Here is an 18002-nt window from a genome sequence, read left to right on the forward strand (position 1 = left end):
CGAACCGCGCAAACAGATGTTATTCGCCAGTTACACTCTCTCGTCATCCCTCCTAATGCAATCCTTAGGCGTTTCTTCCCTGATCTACTCATTCCCAGACAGGGCCCCCCTGCAGTGTGGATTTTAAGACAGATATTTCCTCAGGAACCGCCATGAGTGGATTTGAGGGCAGGTTGAGTGACATGGCCTCAGGTCAGCTGGGCAAAGGGATGAAAGATTTCAGCAGTTCAGACAGAGGCAGATGGAGCAGCCGGTCTTGCAGCTTACATCTCCTTTTAAAAAAGGATATTAGGGAGCAGAATGCGCCTACAGTATCATCTATTTACTCTATTAATTTTGAAAATTTTTCAACCCTTTGTTCAAATCAAAGGATTATGGAGAAGTTCGATCAGTGTAGTGCGCGCACACACACACACACACTCACTCACACACACACACTCACATCCCGACACACACACTCACTCAAACACACACACACACATACCCTGACACACAAACTCACATACTCCCTCACACACACACACACACACACACACACACACATACACTGACATACACACTCATAAACACCCTTACACACGAGCACTTAATTTTTTGCTGTCATTTCCAAAAGAAGAGAAATTCATCCTGGAACAGAGATGTTTGGGGGAGATCTGGGGACCCCCGGGCAGCGTGGAGTAGCAGGCCAGGTCCTCTGGAGCCTTGAGTCCAGTCCTGTCAATGCTCAGCTTCTGAGTTCAGCAGGAGCAGCGTGCCCCCACCCTGGGGTGGCGCCCAGGACTCAGGCCCCCCTTTCTCCAGGGCAGGAGGGAGCCCGCCGGCCCAACCTCTCCAGGCTCCTGCCAGACCTTCTAGAACTCTCCCCGCTCCTCAGTCTGGCACAGCGGGCTCCCTCTGCCCAGCTCAGGGCTCCCCCCGAGGCCCCAGGAGAGGGTGAGGAGCCCATCAGGGCACCATCAGATGCTGGAGAGCCTGCATTAAGGCCAGAACTGATTCCCCATTGGAGACGCTGGCAGTCATCGGAAAGAACCACAGATCAATCAGAAACAGCAACAGATCATGACAGCATCCTATTACTGCAGGCATGTATTATTTTACTAATTCTAAGATAACTTGGACTCATGCTTTGTTTTAATTAACTTTCTAAAATTTTGAATTACCTGAAGATTCACATGCGTTTGTAAGAAATGACACTGGAAGATCCCATACGCCCATTCTCAGCTTCCCCACTGGTATCCCCTGGAAAATCTACAACATCACAGCCAGAAAAGTGACGTGGCTCCCAGCTATGTGCAGACTCGCTTCTTGTGCGTGGGGGTGTTTAGTCTATGCAATTTTATCACGTCTGTGAATCCACCACCACGGCCAAGGCCCAGTTTCCAACACTATCTACCTCAGGCTGCCCTTTAACAACCTACCTCTTGGGCCACCCCCACCCCCACCCTCCACTTCCCACCCACGGCTGACCACTCATCTACTCTCACTTTTGGAATTTTGTCAAGAGTGTTAAGTATCAAACAGCAAATAGGATCATAAATAGCAATGCACCTCTACGTGTATCAGACCAAAACAAAAAGAATGCTTTATAAACAGTGAGACGGCATCTAACCTTTAGAGATGGGCGTACTTTTCACTCAGCAGAGCTCTTTGGAGGTCCATCCAGGTCAGTGAACATCAGCAGTTTGTTCCCTTTCCTTATCAGTCATACTCCCTGGAATGGATGTACCACAGTGGGGCTAACCATTCACTTTCTGAAGGCTGTATGAATGCATATGGTTTACACAGCACTGCTGTTTCTAAGTGGAGTGGAGCCTAGGGTGCAGTTCTGTGCCCTCCACACCTGGACCCGAGCTTCCTGGACCCCAGACTCATCTTCCAGCACGCACATATGATGGAATGGTTTTCAAACAGGTCAGCATGATGTCACTGCCTCTAATCCATAAATTGTCTTCACGTCTCTGGCTCACGATGCAAGAGAAGAAAAACCCCAAATGGAACACATCGAGTAATATGATCAGAAGGCTTAACCCTGGTTACTTTGAAAGCATGGAGAAGGTGGATTGTCAACTTCTTATTAAAAACATTTACTGTCTCCATGGAGAATTTTTTTGAAAAATAAACTAGGGCAAAGGAAGGACGCATGATGTAAGGTTTAGTGCAAAGGAGTTAATATCCCGTACATTAGAACTCCTGGAATAGTTTAATTGTGAAGTGGGCAGGTGATCCTGTGAGCGTGTGGTCCAGGACGGCAAACGGGGCCTTTAATATTAAGTCCAAAACATCATCCTCTTTTTCCCAGCCTCTCATGTACCTTCAGACTAATTCTCAGGATTGGTGCATTTGGCTCCAAGCTGGGTATGTGCTCGGCCTGACAGCGCTGGGAAGTGCCAAGGCATCAAATTTGCAGCTCACCGGAGAACGCTTCGCTGGTTCGCCATTTGTTTAAAGTTAGACAATCTCCTTCTAATTGGATTCAATTACGAGTGGTTGACAGTCTTTATGGGACAACAACAGGCTTCCGGTGGCCTCCAGCAGGGCGACACAAGGTCTCACTGGGTCTCCTGGATCTGCGCTTTCCCACTCCTGGGGTTAAGGGTGTGATGGTCTCTTGGTCTGCATCCCAGATCTATGGCCAGCTATCTGCCGACACCACCCCGTGTTATGGCAATACCAGCAGAAGACAACGGCAGTGTCCTCCCGTCCAGAGACCAGGTGACGACACACAAAGGCAGGACAGTGCAGGTATCAGAAAGGGAATGAGCGTGGCCCATTAATGGGACTCTTTCATGGAAATAAAAAATTGAGCCTCTAAGACACAGAAAGCTCTTGTCAAGGCAAAAGCAGTTTCTGGCGTTTCTTCCGTTCTCATGGCTTGTTTCTGGTCTCATTAGACCTGACCCTGGCTGACGCCTATAGTGGAGATGACAGAAGCAGGACCCATCCAAGGGAACGGAATGCATTTTCAGAATTAATTCCACCCTGCCCTTTTGAAAACCACAGGACACGTGGAGCCAGAGTGGGTGGGCGTGCATGGCCCCACCACCCAGTGGGCGGGCTGTCTACTGGGTCTGGGGTGCTCTCTGGGAGGAAGGTTGGAAGAGCCCTGGGCCTGCCCTGAGGCTCAGCTACCTGCCTGCAGAGTGGCAGGCATTGGCCATCCCTGTCAGAGGGGAGAGTCCCCTGACCATGGCCGTGGGAGGGCCCCAGACTCCACCAGCCCCCGGCAAAGTGACAGACAGGTTCTCAAGTGCCCAGGGCCGGGAGGAAGGGGCTCGATGCCCTGACCCCTGACTTGTGTCCCTGGGGACCCAGCGTCGTACACTGCCGAGAAGCTGATGAGATGGGGGTCTGAGCCGGAGGGGGCCTCTGGAAAGCCTTGTGTTGAGAAGGTGTGCCTGGTTACAGCCAGGAGTAATAACTAGGCAATTCTACCAGGGCTGCGCCAGGCCAGGGAGGCCTCATTCCTGCATGAGGGGCCCAGATTACAAGGGCTTGAGCCGAGTTCCCCCAGTTCAAGACCAACAGCATCAGACTACGGGGTCCTTGACCTTGAGCCATTTAGATGCTCTTCACGCGTAGCCTTGGCTTCAAGGATGTGGGTGTCTGTGAAACTCAAATGGGGCCATGGAGATGCCAACGTCAACCCCTGGGGGCGTGGGGTGAGCACACCTGGTCCCCTTAAAGCGAAGGTCTCCACGGCCGGTTCTGCAGAAAGAGGGACCCAGCTTGGTCCAGGCCCAGGCCCAGGCCCATGGGGCCACTAGGACCAAAGGAAGGAAGGCGATGAAACAGGCCTTCTCTGCTGCTGGGCTCTCCCCAGGCTATGGCCAAAGCAAGAAAGCAGCCCCTTCCCATCCTCCTGCCCAGAGGCCTCGGGAAAGGCCCAGCAGGAGGGACGCGGACCCCCAGGACCACACAGTCAGAGGGATGCGGTCCAGTGGAGGCACGTGGTCACATGAGAGGGATGTCCCTGGTGGCCGCCACAGCTCGGGAGCCTGAAAACCGGACACGTGGGCTGCGCCCCCAGCCGGCAGGGTCGGCCTCCCCTGACCATTGTGGTCCCCGCCAGGAGGAGACCGGTTCCCCGCTGCCAGAGCGGCTTCTGGCCTGGTCAACCCTCGCGGCTCCAGCCTCAGACCCTTCTTCTGGGGCGCTCGGACGCTCTGAAACCTTCCCGGGGCGGCGAGGGGCGTAAGTGCCCAGCCGAGCTGTCTCTGTGTGCTCCTTGGGGCAGCTGCCTGCGCCTGGAGCCTTCGCAGGCCAACGCCCTCCCTGACAGGCAGCATCCAGAGCCGTCCAGGGCCCACAGGGGCTGCCCACGTCCTGGAGGGACCACCGGGGCATCGCCTATTCCAGCCAAGGTGGGAGGGCCGCCCCCCAGCCCCCAAGAGGAAGCCGGGAGAGACCCTGAAGGTGGTGGCCTTGGAGGACACAGGCGGGCCCAGCTGGGCTGCCTCTGGTCTGGGCGCCCTGGGCCCCCAGGGGCCTTGCGTGGAATCCTAAGGGCGAGAAATGCTAACCGAGGCCAGAGGCTTTGGGGCGCCGAGTCTGAGCGTGGCCCAGAGTGGGGGCTGTGCCTTCACCGGGCCCTGGGGAGGGGCAGCAGGGCCCACTTGGCTGTGTGCCCCCACCATCAGCCCTGCCCCGAGGACACGCGGCGTGGCCCGGCCCTCCCTGCAGCAAGACGTCCCTGCCGGCCCCTCTCAGGTGACCTTCCAGAAACGCAGTGCGCAGCGCACAGCTCACGGGGTACAGGGTCCCCGGAGGTCCCATCCTCCATTCTCCTGGAGCTGTCCCTTCTTTAACAGCGACGAAAAGCGTTAAAACGTGTGCTATTTAAAGTGATAAGACGGCCGTGTCTCCAGCCGCAGACACTCCACCGTTGCTTCCAGCCTGCCACTCTGTCCGACAAGGACGTGGTGACCTTGACGGCTGCCCACTGCCGTCACAGCAGGAGCCCCGGCACCCTTGTTCACGCCCCGGACGGCTCAGGCCTCCACCCCGGCCGTGGCACAGGGAGCCAGCGCCTGCGTTTCCGCGGTCGTGGCGCTCGGGGCTCCAGGGCTGCGGGGCTAACGAGGCCCCAGGTGGTCTGAGGAGTCGGCGCCGGGATGAGGGACCCCGCAGCCCCCCGGGGCGCCCAGCTGTGTGGGGGCCCAGGTGACAGCCCCCGGGAAAAGGGAAAATTGCAAAATTTGCTGCTGCTAAATCAACCCCATTAAAAATGGCAATTACCCAGCTTCCAGGGGAGGCAACAACTCCCAGGGCCGGTTAATGAGAAAACCTCATCTGTTCTTGGCCATTCTTTCCCCGAGCACCACTCGGCCTCCTCATGAGCCCCATGAGACAGGACACTCCTCATGCCCGAATGTCAGGGTTTACAGACGCCCTGGGGGAGCCTCCTTGCAGGGCCATGTCATCTCCAGGGGGTGAGTCCTGCTCCACGATTAAAGGTCAGTTTCTGTGGCCTGGGAAGAATGTACAGGGTGGCCAAGGCACCAGTTCTGGGGTTCATCCTGGGCCAGCTATGACCGAGGCGTCAGTCTCCTCACCTGTGAAAAGCAGTTATCGTAGAGCTGATCCCGTGGATCTGAGAGGCAACTCCCCTCCCAGCGCCCAGCTCAGGGTGCAGCCACGGAGGAGCTCTTTGTTTCTGCACCTGGGTGCCCCGTGGAGTCCACACGGTACCCACACACCCTGTGAGTGTCTCAGGACCAGTACTTACACTTTTGCCTTCATCTCCCTCATCATCATGCTCAGTCGTGTCTGACTCTTTGCAACCCCACGGACTGCAGTCCACCAGGCGCCTCTGTCCCTGGGATTCTCCAGGCAAGAACACTGCAGTGGGTTGCCATGCCCTCCTCCAGGGGATCTTCCCGACCCAGAGATTGAATCCATGTCTCTCGTGTTTCCTGCATTGGCAGGTTAATTCTTTACCACTGCACCACCTGAGAAGTCTTTATTTTTATCTGTCATTTATTCTGTCCACAAACATTTATGGTGGCCCAAAAGATAATTTCTTCTTCATGAAGTATATTGTCCCATGTGAAGGCCTTGAATCAAGAAATGAAGTAGAAGCTAAACGGTGTGGTTTTAGTTTTTTTTTTTTTTCCTTTTTTCAGGTTAGCAGAAAAGGCAGCCTCTGATGATGGTTAGCGTCTGGCAAAGTGGATTCAGGTCCCCATGTTACCTGACATCATAAACTGGGCAAATACTTGGCTGGAATATTCTACAGTAATATCTAAAGTCATAAAAGCCGATATATTGTTTGCTGCACGAAAGATTTTGACCCTGTAGGTTTACTCCAGTTCAGATGAGAGGGCAGAAAACTGCCTAACTGTACAAAGAAGGGAATTTGGATCCTTGCAGGGAAGGTCTCAGGGATAAGGACCGACAGACTAGGTTTCTGACCTTCACTTGGCAACCATGATCGTGCGCGTGATACACACACCTGTTGCAGGTTCAACTCCATCCCCTAAGAGATATGCTGACGTCCTAAACCCCAGTACCATTTAACCTGACTTTGTTTGGAAGTAGGATCTTGGCACCTGTTATCAAGTTGAGATGAGGTGGTCTGTATGGACCTTAATCCTCCATGACTAGTGTCCTTAGGAGGAAAAGAGACCCTCTTCCAGAAGACTGTCCTGTGAGGACACAGACACAGGAAGAAGATGGCCACGTGCTTCGGGAGATGGGGGGATGTGCCTGCGAGCCAAGGAGTGTTGGCAAACAAGCAAGCTGGGAGAGGCAGGAAGGATCCTCCCTGTGGGTTTCAGAGGGAGCACGGCCCTGCGGACACCTCGATTAGCCTGCTGCCCTCCAGAACCAGGACAGAACACATGGCTGTCTGCTTACTCAACAGACATTTATGAATGTGTGGCACCGTTTGTTACAGTGCGTCTAAGAAAGTAATACAGACACTCGATCTTGGATTCTTTGTCTGTGAAGGAAGAAAATATTGCCCTTTATTGTGAACGAGACTCGTTAAGCTGTTAGTCCCTGAAGGAAACTGCCTCCTCCTGGAGAGAGAACACTGCTAGCAAATTTCAAAGTAGACCAGGAGGGAACAAAGATACTCTTGTGAAAAGGAAGCCAGGGCTGAGTCTGTTAACCCCTCACTTGCCTGTTCCCTTTGAACCACTGGGTTGGTTTGATCCCTGGGTTGGGAAGATCCCCTGGAGAAGGGAAAGCCTGCTGCTGCTAAGACGCTTCAGTCGTGTCCGACTCTGTGCGACCCCATAGAAGGCAGCCAACCAGGCTCCGCCGTCCCTGGGATTCTCCAGGCAAGAACACTGGAGTGAGTTGCCATTTCCTTCTCCAATGTGTGAAAGTGAAAAGTGAAAGTGAAGTCGCTCAGACTAGTAGCGACCCCATGGACTGCAGCCCACCAGGCTCCTCTGTCCATGCGAATTTCTAGGCAAGAGTACTAGAGTGGCTTGCCATTGCCTTCTCCGAAGGGAAAGGCTACCACTCCAGTATTCTGGCCTGGAGAATTCCATGGACTGTATAGATCATGGGGGTCGCAAAGAGTCAGACACAACTGAGCGACTGAACTGGACTGAACTGAGCGACTTTCACATACATACATGCCTGTTGGGTGTATATGTACACAAAGAGGGGTCTTTTTGTGTGTGCATACATGCGAGGAACATAAATGGTCTGAAGTCAATAGTTTTAATGGGCTTGGGAATCACTGTCTTAGAGGATCACAAACTTTCCCCTACAGTCATCATCTTGTAAGCTCACGTCCCTTCTCCTCTTTGTAAGCCTGGTGCATTTGGGCTACCCAGCCTGGTCTCCTAAAGGCCATGCTCTGATTCACTGGGAAATGTTGAGCTTTTGCAAATGCTGCGTGATGCCCTGTCTCAGCACCCAAACCACAGGATGTCAGGCACAGCTGTTATCTTTTCCAGTTGATTCCATTTAAAGATGGGAAACTGAGAGGGAGGCAGGTACAGGGGAAGAGGGAGGGAGCCAGCATCACAGAGTGAGCGTTGCCTCTGGACCAGACTGCAGTCACACATGGGAGATGCCGAAAAGGGTGCCTGGGTCCTACTCCAGCCTTGTGCATGGAAACAAGAGATGCTCCACCTCTGGGCCTCAGCATCCTTGGGTATGAAACTGAAGACAGGCCTGGTCCTGGGTACAGCTTCATTAGGGGGGCATTCCCCATCAATTACACAGCGCTCCCCTCACATAAAGGTTATCCTCATCATTACAACCAATCAGTTCAGTTCAGTCGCTCAGTGGTGTCTGACTCTTTGTGACCCAATGGACTACAGCACGCCAGGCCTCCCTGTCCATCACCAACTCCCAAAGCTTACTCAAACTCATGCCCATTGAGTTTGTGATGCCATCCAGCCATCTCATCCTCTGTTGTCCCCTTCTGCTCCTGCCCTCAGTCATTCCCAGCATCAGAGTCTTTTCCAATGAATCAGTTATTTGCCAAATCAGGTGGCTAAACTATTGGACTTTCAGCTTCAGCATCAGTCGTTCTAATGAATATTGAGCAGTTATTAGGACAATGTCAGCCTGCCTGGGTGGATGGGCCCAGAAACTGCTGAGAGTGTATATAAAAACCATGGTGTTTATCTCTGGGGGAGCTTCCGGGGCTAAGCGCGTGAAGGGTCTCAAGCATCGTGCACCCTTTCATGGTGTTAGAACACTTTTACCAGATATGCTTAGCGCTTACATCATAAAAAGAGAGGAAGATGTTGCATGTAAACAACTAGACGAAGGCTCACTTGAAAGCACGGAATGGACCCCCCGCTCAGTGCTGTTCACTGTGCAGAGACCCCAAACCGGGGGGGTGAGCAGACAGAGCCCGTCCTTAGCAAGCCCTGCTCTGTGGAATGCCGACGCTCCTGCTTTGAGCAAGCGTGTGGACACTGCCTCCTCTGACCCACGCTGCGGATCACATCCCGGGGGGCACCTCCATGGGTCCCGGTGTTCGCCTGTCTTCAGAGGCCCCTCAGATGGGTGGAGCTGCGCTCACCACAGCTCAGTGCCCGGCACTGACTTGCCATTGTTCATGCTGGACCTCACCTTTGTTTCCTGTAATTAAACATCTGTCTCTTCTCCTCCTATTTCTACTCCTGCTCCACCTCCAATCCCAAAAGGGTCCGTTCCAGCGTGTTCTGTCTGCGCACATTTTACAGATACCTAGCTTTCTACATTGTCTTGTGTGTGGATATGGTTTTAATTTATATAGCGATACGATGGACATGAGTTTGAGTAGGCTCCGGGAGTTGGTGATGGACAGGGGAGCCTGGCGTGCTGCAGTCCATGGGGTTGCAGGGAGTCGGACACGACTGAGCGACTGACCTGAACTGATGGTACTGCAGATTGCACTGTTTCTTAGGTATTTCACTAAGGGGCACATTTTAAAGACTTGTCCATCTCGCTTTTGTGAGTCAGACCATTCCTTGTCACCCACAGACGTTTATCCAGCACCCTAGAGATGCTCACCTTACCTGCCCCCTTGCTAAGGCAGAAGAACCTGTAAGGAAAGTGTCCTGTGCGGTGGATGGGGCCACCCTGAGTCACCGGACACGCAGATCTGATTTTGGTACTTATCGCCGGAGCACTGCCCTGAATGTCTGCACAAGCTTAAACTTTCACCAAGAGGACACAGCAGTTCAGGATGTCCAATCTGGGACCAGTAGAGAGTGAGACATGATTCCAGACAGTGAATACGGTCAAGCAATCTATTGCTTTCGGAAGCTCACAAAGGCCACCCACACAGGACCATCCGCCTTCATCAAACAAATTTGCCACCTTCTTGGGCCTGAAACCAGGGCCTTGGAAGCCCACCCCGCCGCCAAGCAGGGCTCTGACCTGGGCTCTGGGAAGCGTGTGCCCCCGGTGCGGTGCTGTGAGGTCACACAAGCATTCTTGGGCAAGGACTGGGCTCCCGGCCTGCAGGCGCAGCCTCGCCACAGTCTTCTCCCAACAGAGAAGCATTTGGGTGCTTCCATGGTGCTTCACAACTTTCCCTTTGAACCTGACCCTCTGGTAGTGACGGCGGGAGGTGGCACAGGAAAAATAAGCATCTGCAGCAAGTACTTGACCTGAACTTGCTATTTCATCGCTTAGAAATAGTTCTAGTTCTTGCCACACAAGCAGTATGACTCCCCTGCCAGCGCAGAATCCCACTTTCCACCAATGCTGTGAGGGTGGAATGGCAGCCTTCCTTCCTTGGAATGTACTGGGCTCTGGCTCCAGGGGTCCAAGGCGCCCTTCACCTTTTTCTAAAGCGGAGAAAAGCAGAAGTGGACAGTTGACGGTGAGACCCGGACCCAAGTCCACCTGGGATTTTGGTCAGACCATGGGCTGGAGCGCCTCTTCACTCCTGTCTCAGATGCGCTGAGAGTTCTCAAGGCTCCTCTCATGGCCCCTGGGCAGCCGCGCCCCAGCGAGGAAGCCACCGAGACATCAGCTCAAGGGCTGGAAATGCCGTGGGACAGCCAGCTTGGAGCTGGCCTTGCCGCCTGCCCTCCCCGACCCCTACCTGGTCTCTGTGGCTCCCTGCGCCCCCTCCGTCCGTGAGCCCCAGGACGGCGGCTCCTCCATTCCTACTACAGAGATGCTACTGTTCAGTCGCTCAGTCGTGTCTGACTCTTGGTGACCCCATGGACTGCAGCACGCCAGGCCCCCGTCTGTAACTACCATCTCCCGAAGTTGCTCAAATCCTTATCCATTTAGTCGGTGAGGGGAGCTTTATGTTTCCATGGAATAGAATGAAACAGAACCACGGCTGATATTACGGAGTAAACAAGAATCATCCCGTGGGTCCCAGATTAAACTGGAGCAGCGAAGGGGCCAACAGGCAGAACCTAGCTCAAGCCGAAGGCACTCAGTGTCCAGGGTTTGCAGAGGGCCTTCAGCGAACCCTGATGGGACAAATCCAGCTCAGAGCGCTGGCCCCTGGGCACAGGCTGACCCGGTGAGGCTTGGCCGTCCTCAGCTTGAGAAGGGAGTCATCAGGTCAGCCCCATGTGGACCTTGTGACCACAGACAGCCTGCTTCCAGGGGCACGTTAGCCTGCCTCCTCTTGCAGAAATCACACAAGTTTCTCAGAACCCCAGCGAACATCAACTCAACCATTACATCTTCCCATTTTCCTCTAAGGCTAAAGGCCACATGGACCCCCACAAAGGGCATCGAAGGAAGGGGCCCTGGGCACACGGAGCTCCTGTTCCTTCATTAGAATACCTGATCCTGGCAAGGCACTCTGAAGTACTCATTGAACTGATTTTTATTTGACCTGCACGGACCAATCCAGCACAGCCCGCACCCGTTCCCAGATGCTTGTCAGGAGGAGTAAATTGCGCCTTCGATGGAGCAGAGCTGTAGGTCAGCGGGGAAGACGGGGGTCCTCTGCCTTCGCCCATGCTCCTCGGGGCGCTGGAAGAGAGAGGGCAGCCGTCACTCGCGCTCCGGGCGCTGTGGCAATCATTACAGGTCTGCAGTGGAGCAGAAAAACACCGTAATAAACAGGTCCCGCTGCCTCCCGTCACTCCATCCATCCTCCCCTACAAGTGCTCGGCCCTTCTGGCCTCGCCGAGCGTTAAATCCCCGTCCAGCTGTTTGACCCTATTATGGCAACGTGACAGGCGCCCTGTCACTTGAAATGCCTGCAACAGTCGGATGCACCGAATCTATCTTCCCGACAGGTAAACCTATGGATAATTTATTTTTATGCGCTTTCAAAGGATGTTGACAGCAGTCAGGAAGGTCCAGCAGGCCCTCGGCGCGTGCAGGGGACTGGGTCCGGTGGCGCCAGCGGTCACTGTTAATGAGCACGAGGCTGGAGGGGCGTCCAGCTCCACGTGCCTCCGGACCTGGGGTCCCCGGCACCTCCAAGGTCCAATTCCATGCGTGCTTACGGTGCTGACCCAGAGTCAGGCGGGGAACCCCTAGTTCCGTTCCATGACGGTATCGTGCAGAAAGGAGGCTGACAGGAGCACCACTCACGCAGTGGGACAAAGCGCGTTCCCAGGGCTGCGCTAAACTGGCCTGGGTGGGTCTCCATTTAAATATTCGCCTGGTTTGACCTCTGCCATCAGCTGCTCTGTCAGGTCACCACCTGGAAGAATGTTCCCGAAATTTCAGAAAAAAGGCTTCAGGGCTGGCAGCAGCCTCTTACACTCCGCCGAAGCAAATGTCACACAAAAAGTCATCGCGCACTTAAAATATCGTCATTTGAAAGTGCGTTTCGTGCCTTCCCTGCCTCCCATGGTACAGGGGTGCCCGGACAGGCAATGACTTCTAAGTCGCCCTCGGACTGCTGTTTGACCGTGTCCCTTCACAATGGGTGCCATTTCAGCCTCCAGAATCCAATCAATGTGTCAGTTAAATTGCTGCTCATCTGTCGAGATTAAGCGTCCGACTATTACCTCAGATTTAGTAGAAGATGTAGATCCTGGCACATTTCTCTGAAGCCATTAGTAACACCTGGAATCATTCACATTAGTTTAAGATCTGGCACCATAAATTCCCAGCCATTAATGATTATTCTGACTCCTCAGGATAAATGGCTTAACGTTTTTGATAATGAAAATATACATTCTGCCGTAGTCCCTTCTTAAACCCACATTACCTTTGTAATGTACTTCATGGCTGATTGTAACGGACGGCGCCATAACTCTCACAAGGATTTTTAGTGGGCTGTAAAGTGTTGAAGATCTGTTGTACTATTCATTTTTTTTTTAAAGAAAATTAACGAGATATTTGTTTAGCTGTTTGCATTCAGAAATGTAATTAACCATCTTCACTGGCGTGCTCGGCGTGGAGCAGGAAAGCATCTTGGTGGGTGTCATTTCCTCCTCTCCCCCTAGAAGCACCCACACGCCGGGCATGGTCGACACAAAGGCAGGAGAAGCAACAAACTTCTCTTGGATATTGTCAAAAATAACAGAAAAATATCATTGCGAGAGCCGAGGGTGTCAGCTTAGTTATTGCGGAGCGAGATTATTTAAATATCTCAAATAAATCTTTTCATTCTGGGCACATTCATCTCTTTTAAGTGCTCATTAAGGTGGGGTGTGACAGTCCTGGAAAATGAAACACTAATTCTTTTTTCTCTGAAGCCTGAGTGTACCGCTCCCAAGGGCAGCCGTAGTTTAGGGGGATTATAGAGCTGGTGCAGAGAGGGGCTCCTCGTCCGCATTTCATTCCAAAAAGTGATGGGGGGGGGGCTGTTTGTTTGATGCCACGATTCTTCTGGCTCGTATCGTGTGATCTATCAGATCTGAAGAAAACGGATGTCAGTTTGTGGTGTTTGATAAACGCTCCCTGGAACAGGGCTGCACCGACCTCACCTCGCTGCAGTTCAGCATAATTTGCAGTCAGCTTGTCTTTGCTTGATTTAGACGAAGTTTTCCAAAGACAGAGCCTGAAGGGTGGAGCTGCAGCGCCGTGCCCTGCTTTTCCAGCAGCAGGGTCCCGCCTGCCTGCCTTCCCTCCTTTCTCTCTGAGTGATAGAGAAACTGTATCTAAAACTGTTTTCTAGCCTTCGTCTACAAAGTCTAATAAACACGTGCACTGGTCACAGCACTGGCGTCATTCACATTTCCCGAGCACTCACAGAGAGGCACTCCGGATTCTCTTGAACAATAAAGGTTCATAGAACAGCGCCCGCCAACTCCTTAATGAACTCGGAAATGGTTATTGATTCACGTTAGGCCGAATTGGCTGAAATTCAAGTGAAGATTTTTCATACTGTGTCAGAAAGCGATGCTCGGGCACCAAAGGCGCCAGCTGGCACCCCAAGGCAGGCAGAGCCCCTCTGCCAGTATAGACGGCACCCCTGCCTGGCTGCTCTCTCATCCCAGCTTCTCACGCCTTTCCCTATCCAGGCTCATCACAGCCCCCAAAATACTTTGTGGAATACAGGCGGGGAGCCCCACTGGCTTCTGTGCCAGGCTGAAGCACACAGCACCCAGCACAGGCGCTGGCTACAGAGGGCAGAAAGAAGGAAACACGTTCTCAGCCGAAAGGCTGACCTGGAGCAGGTGAAGGACACAGAATGAAAAGGACAAAAGTGGAAAAGGAAAATTAATTTAAAAAAAAAAGAGAGACTGGAAAGATGCAACGCTTACAGGAAAAACTAAAAAAGAGCATCCTAGCACTTGCAGGAGAAATATAAAGACGCAGGGAAAAGACAAGAGACGTTTAATCCAGGAATCTAAAAACCATTAAAGCTTCATGAGGAAGGTGATTTGAACAAGGACTGAAATTCGGGACCCTGGTGGGAACTGTACAAATAAGGTCTTATTGAAACATTAAACCTGGAGCGTGCGAGGGCCGCCGGTGGGCGCGCAATAAATAATAATTGATAATAATGATGATACTGAAATTTAATTCCACGTTCCCTGGGACGTTCCTGAGTCTTCGCTGCGAACATCCTCAGGGTCCCTGCTCTGGCTTCTTCCATCTGGGGGGCAGCCTGCATGTTTTCCCCCCTCCCCGTAAGCCTCATCTGCCCTGCTGGGGCTCAAGGAAGGGCAACCCGGCACCAAGCTCAGCAGGGCAGCCTCTCCCCACCACAGCTCCGTCCCCTGGGCAGCAGACGGGGGCAGGCGGGGTGGTCTACAGACTAGCCCCCGGCCACCGTGCGACTGGAGAGGTGGCCCCAAAGCAAGGGTTGCTCACGGCTGTGGGGAGAGGTTGCAGAGGCCAGCCCATCTCGAAGGGGAAATGCTCTAGACGCTTCTCCCTGAGTCTCCTGAGGACAGGAGCCACACCCGGCTGGGCCTCGACGAGGAGAAGGGGCAGCAAGGAACACTCAGAAAGACAAAAGAGGTCCTGGCAAGGCGACCTCGGCGACCGCTCTGCGTCCACAGGGAAGGAGCCGAAAAGCTGAACAAGGAAGGGAAGGAAAGCAACACAGAGGCCGTGACAGCAGAGGGCTGAGGAGGGGGATCAGGTTCCAGAAGCTGCTCTCTGTGTTGTTCTGAGAGCAAGTGGAGGGTCTGAGCACCCACCTGACACCAAGGGATTTTTAAGCAGCACGAAAATGACTCAGGACAGAAGGAAGGGTTGAATGCAGAGGGGCTGAGAACACTCTAAACCCTCCATGGTCTCTGCTACCACAAGGGAGCTGTTTTTAAGTATAGAATTTTCTTTTGGAGGCAAATGTAAACACTTATGAAGTAGCAGGCTCACTGACTCAGTGTTTAAAGTGTGTGTAACACAAGTACATATCCATGAGCAGATACAAATAAGCACACCCGTGCACACGTAGTTACACAGACACACACGTGACATGTGCTGTGTGTGTACCTCCCTACACATATTTTTCTCAGATCATGTGTGAACCCCACACATCTGTGTGACATATTTCCCCTATATTTTGTGTACGCATCACACCCACAATTTCTGATCACTTACACAGACACACACACACACGTAGACTCATGCACACGCGTGGGTCTGCGTTCCAGCAATGCATAGGTAGTTTCCCTCCAGGTGCTCCTTCACTGATCTCTGGAAAATGTTGAAGAAGGAAACCGTCCAGATTTGGAGCTGTATTAACTCAAATGAATAATGCTTTCAGCGGCAGGCCATCTTTTTAGACAAGCGTGCCCCAGAATTTTTGGAAGGTGCAGAGAATTTGTAGAAATAATGATTACGAGCAAGGAAATGATGTGGGGGGATGGTTCCATCTCTACTAATAAGTGCCTCCTAATAGCTCAAAAAATCCTCTGTCAGGACCGTGCCTCTTTCGCAATGCAAATGGGCATGTACTGCCTGCAAAGGCGCTGCACGCGATACACAGACAAGGGGAATATCTAGTCTGTGTCATTCTGGATGATATGGAAGCAACGAAAGCGTCCTGGCTGTGGGTAATTACGGAAGAATGACAGCTTGATAATAAGTTCTCATTTAGGAATCTCTCCTAACGCGGGAGGGATGGGGCCTGCTTTACGCGCCACGATTCTGGAGTTGGAGCGCTCTCTGCATGAGTGAGCAGGTCTGAAAGGGATGCGGTGGCCGTGCCACGGACACGGGGCGGGGCGGACCTGCGTGTGGGGATTTCAGACTCAACGCCGCTCACGTTGTGACCCTCGCAAACTCATCGGTGTCTCAGGGATACGCGAGGAGGCAACCACCTGCCCAGGTGGGAGAAGCGATTTCAGCTGTTCTTAGGAGCTCTGGCCAGGATGGGACCGGGCCTCGATGCTAACTCGGTGCCCGCCAGGCAGCCAAAGCTCTGCCTCTCCTGCCCTCATTTCCCTCATGGTGGCCCTTCACCAGAGTCCCTGACGCTTTCAGGGTGAAAATAAACCCAACAGAGAGACGGTGGGAATCTGTCAAGTTTCCAGTAGATTCGGGTTTGAAGCCTGGCGTTATTGATGTGGATTATTAATTACCAAATCCAAGGAGGAGGAATATTTAAAGATGGCGGTGACAAGCTGGATGGCTGCCTGGCCATCCAGGAGCTAGTCTGAGAATGTGGGTTGCACTTGGTAAATGTTTATGAATTTATGGTGGGGAAGCCCGCCATCATTCACTCCCTGCTGGGCACGCAGGGGAGAGGCTGGGCTGTGCGGCATGCCTTGGCTTTGCAGTGGAGCCCACGGCTAGGATTGCCCCCAATCCTATGTCCACAGGGATGGCTGTTCTCCAGAAGCCCTGCCATCAGCACAGGAGTCCCCGCTGAGTTGCCCCTGGCCACAGGGCAACCCCCGACTGCAGATCTCCCTGATGGCAGGATGGCCAACAAGGTGGTGGGTAGGGTGTGTGGAGAGTGCTCCCCATTCCGGAACCTCCCGCTAGCACTGTGTTCTGCAACCTGTGCCCTGGACATCTGCCACCAGGTGCGCCTGTCAGGTAGACCTGGTCCCCCACAGCCTCTGCCTCTCCCCCAGGGGGGGCTCCCGGAAGGCAGGCACAATCAGACATGTCTTTGGCATCTTCCTAAGGCAGAGATTGTATCAAGGGACTTGTTGACTTCATGCAACCTGGCTCTTGCGGTGGCTGTTCTCAATCATCTGCTTGGTTTCATGTTTTAAAGAGAAAATGTTTTCTCAACCATTGCTCCTCTAACCACCCCTTTCATATCTGCTATCCACAGAGTTATACCCAGACCCTTAAACCGGAGCTGGGAAGAAATAGAACCAGGGCCTTGAGTACGCACCATTACCACAGACAAGGCACGAGACAAAGGGTCTCACCCAGAGCGGCACATGGGTGACCTTTTCCTATTTTTTTGCTTTATTTAGTAGTTATGATATGCGGAGATGGAATCAAAACAATAGTATGTCATGAATCCGCCCTTTATTTGGGGCATTTCAGTAAAAACATCAACAGCAACTGCGCAACTCAGCACGAAGCAGGTAGCATCACCATCTCCAACTTGACGTACGAGGAAACAGAGTGACCAGTGCTCAGGGATGTCTGTGCCCTGGGCATCAGGCCTAATAGGTCCCAGGCGGGGACTGGAGCCCTGAGCCCCGCCACAGCCTGGCTCTGTCTGCGCAGAGATCAGGGGCAAATGGACACTACATTGGAGTCATGAGTGCAGGCGTGGGGTATCCCAGATCTCCTACTCAGTGAGGAGGACTGGCCCTGAGCTGGGCCCAGGTGCCCTGATACCCTCTCACGAGGGTCCCGCTCCCTGCTGCCCTCTGGCCACAGAGAAGCAGCTCGGCAGGGGTCCTCCACCTGACTTGAGTTCCCCTTGCCTCCCCCGGTGAGAACAACTACATGAAAGACACAAAAAATTGACCTGAGTCCCTGTGCCCCCGTGAGCTCCTCAGGTGAGCTGGATTCATCTGCATTCCACCTTCTCAGGTACCCTGGAGTGGAGCCTGCCTTGGAAAAAGAACCCAGAACTGGCGTGAAAGGTTCATCCATATTTGCCTGGGCCCCAAGGTCGTTAACGACTGTGGTAATCATTCTGTGAGCTGCCCCTGATGCAGAGCAATGATTTTCTTTTATAGAAAATAAATATTCTAGATGCAGAGTAACAGTGTTTGGTTAATATAAAACATTTT

This window comes from Moschus berezovskii, chromosome 12 (assembly GCF_049115385.1).
Source record: "Moschus berezovskii isolate FMDL1 chromosome 12, NW_MosBer_1.0, whole genome shotgun sequence".
NCBI classification, from domain to species: domain Eukaryota; kingdom Metazoa; phylum Chordata; class Mammalia; order Artiodactyla; family Moschidae; genus Moschus; species Moschus berezovskii.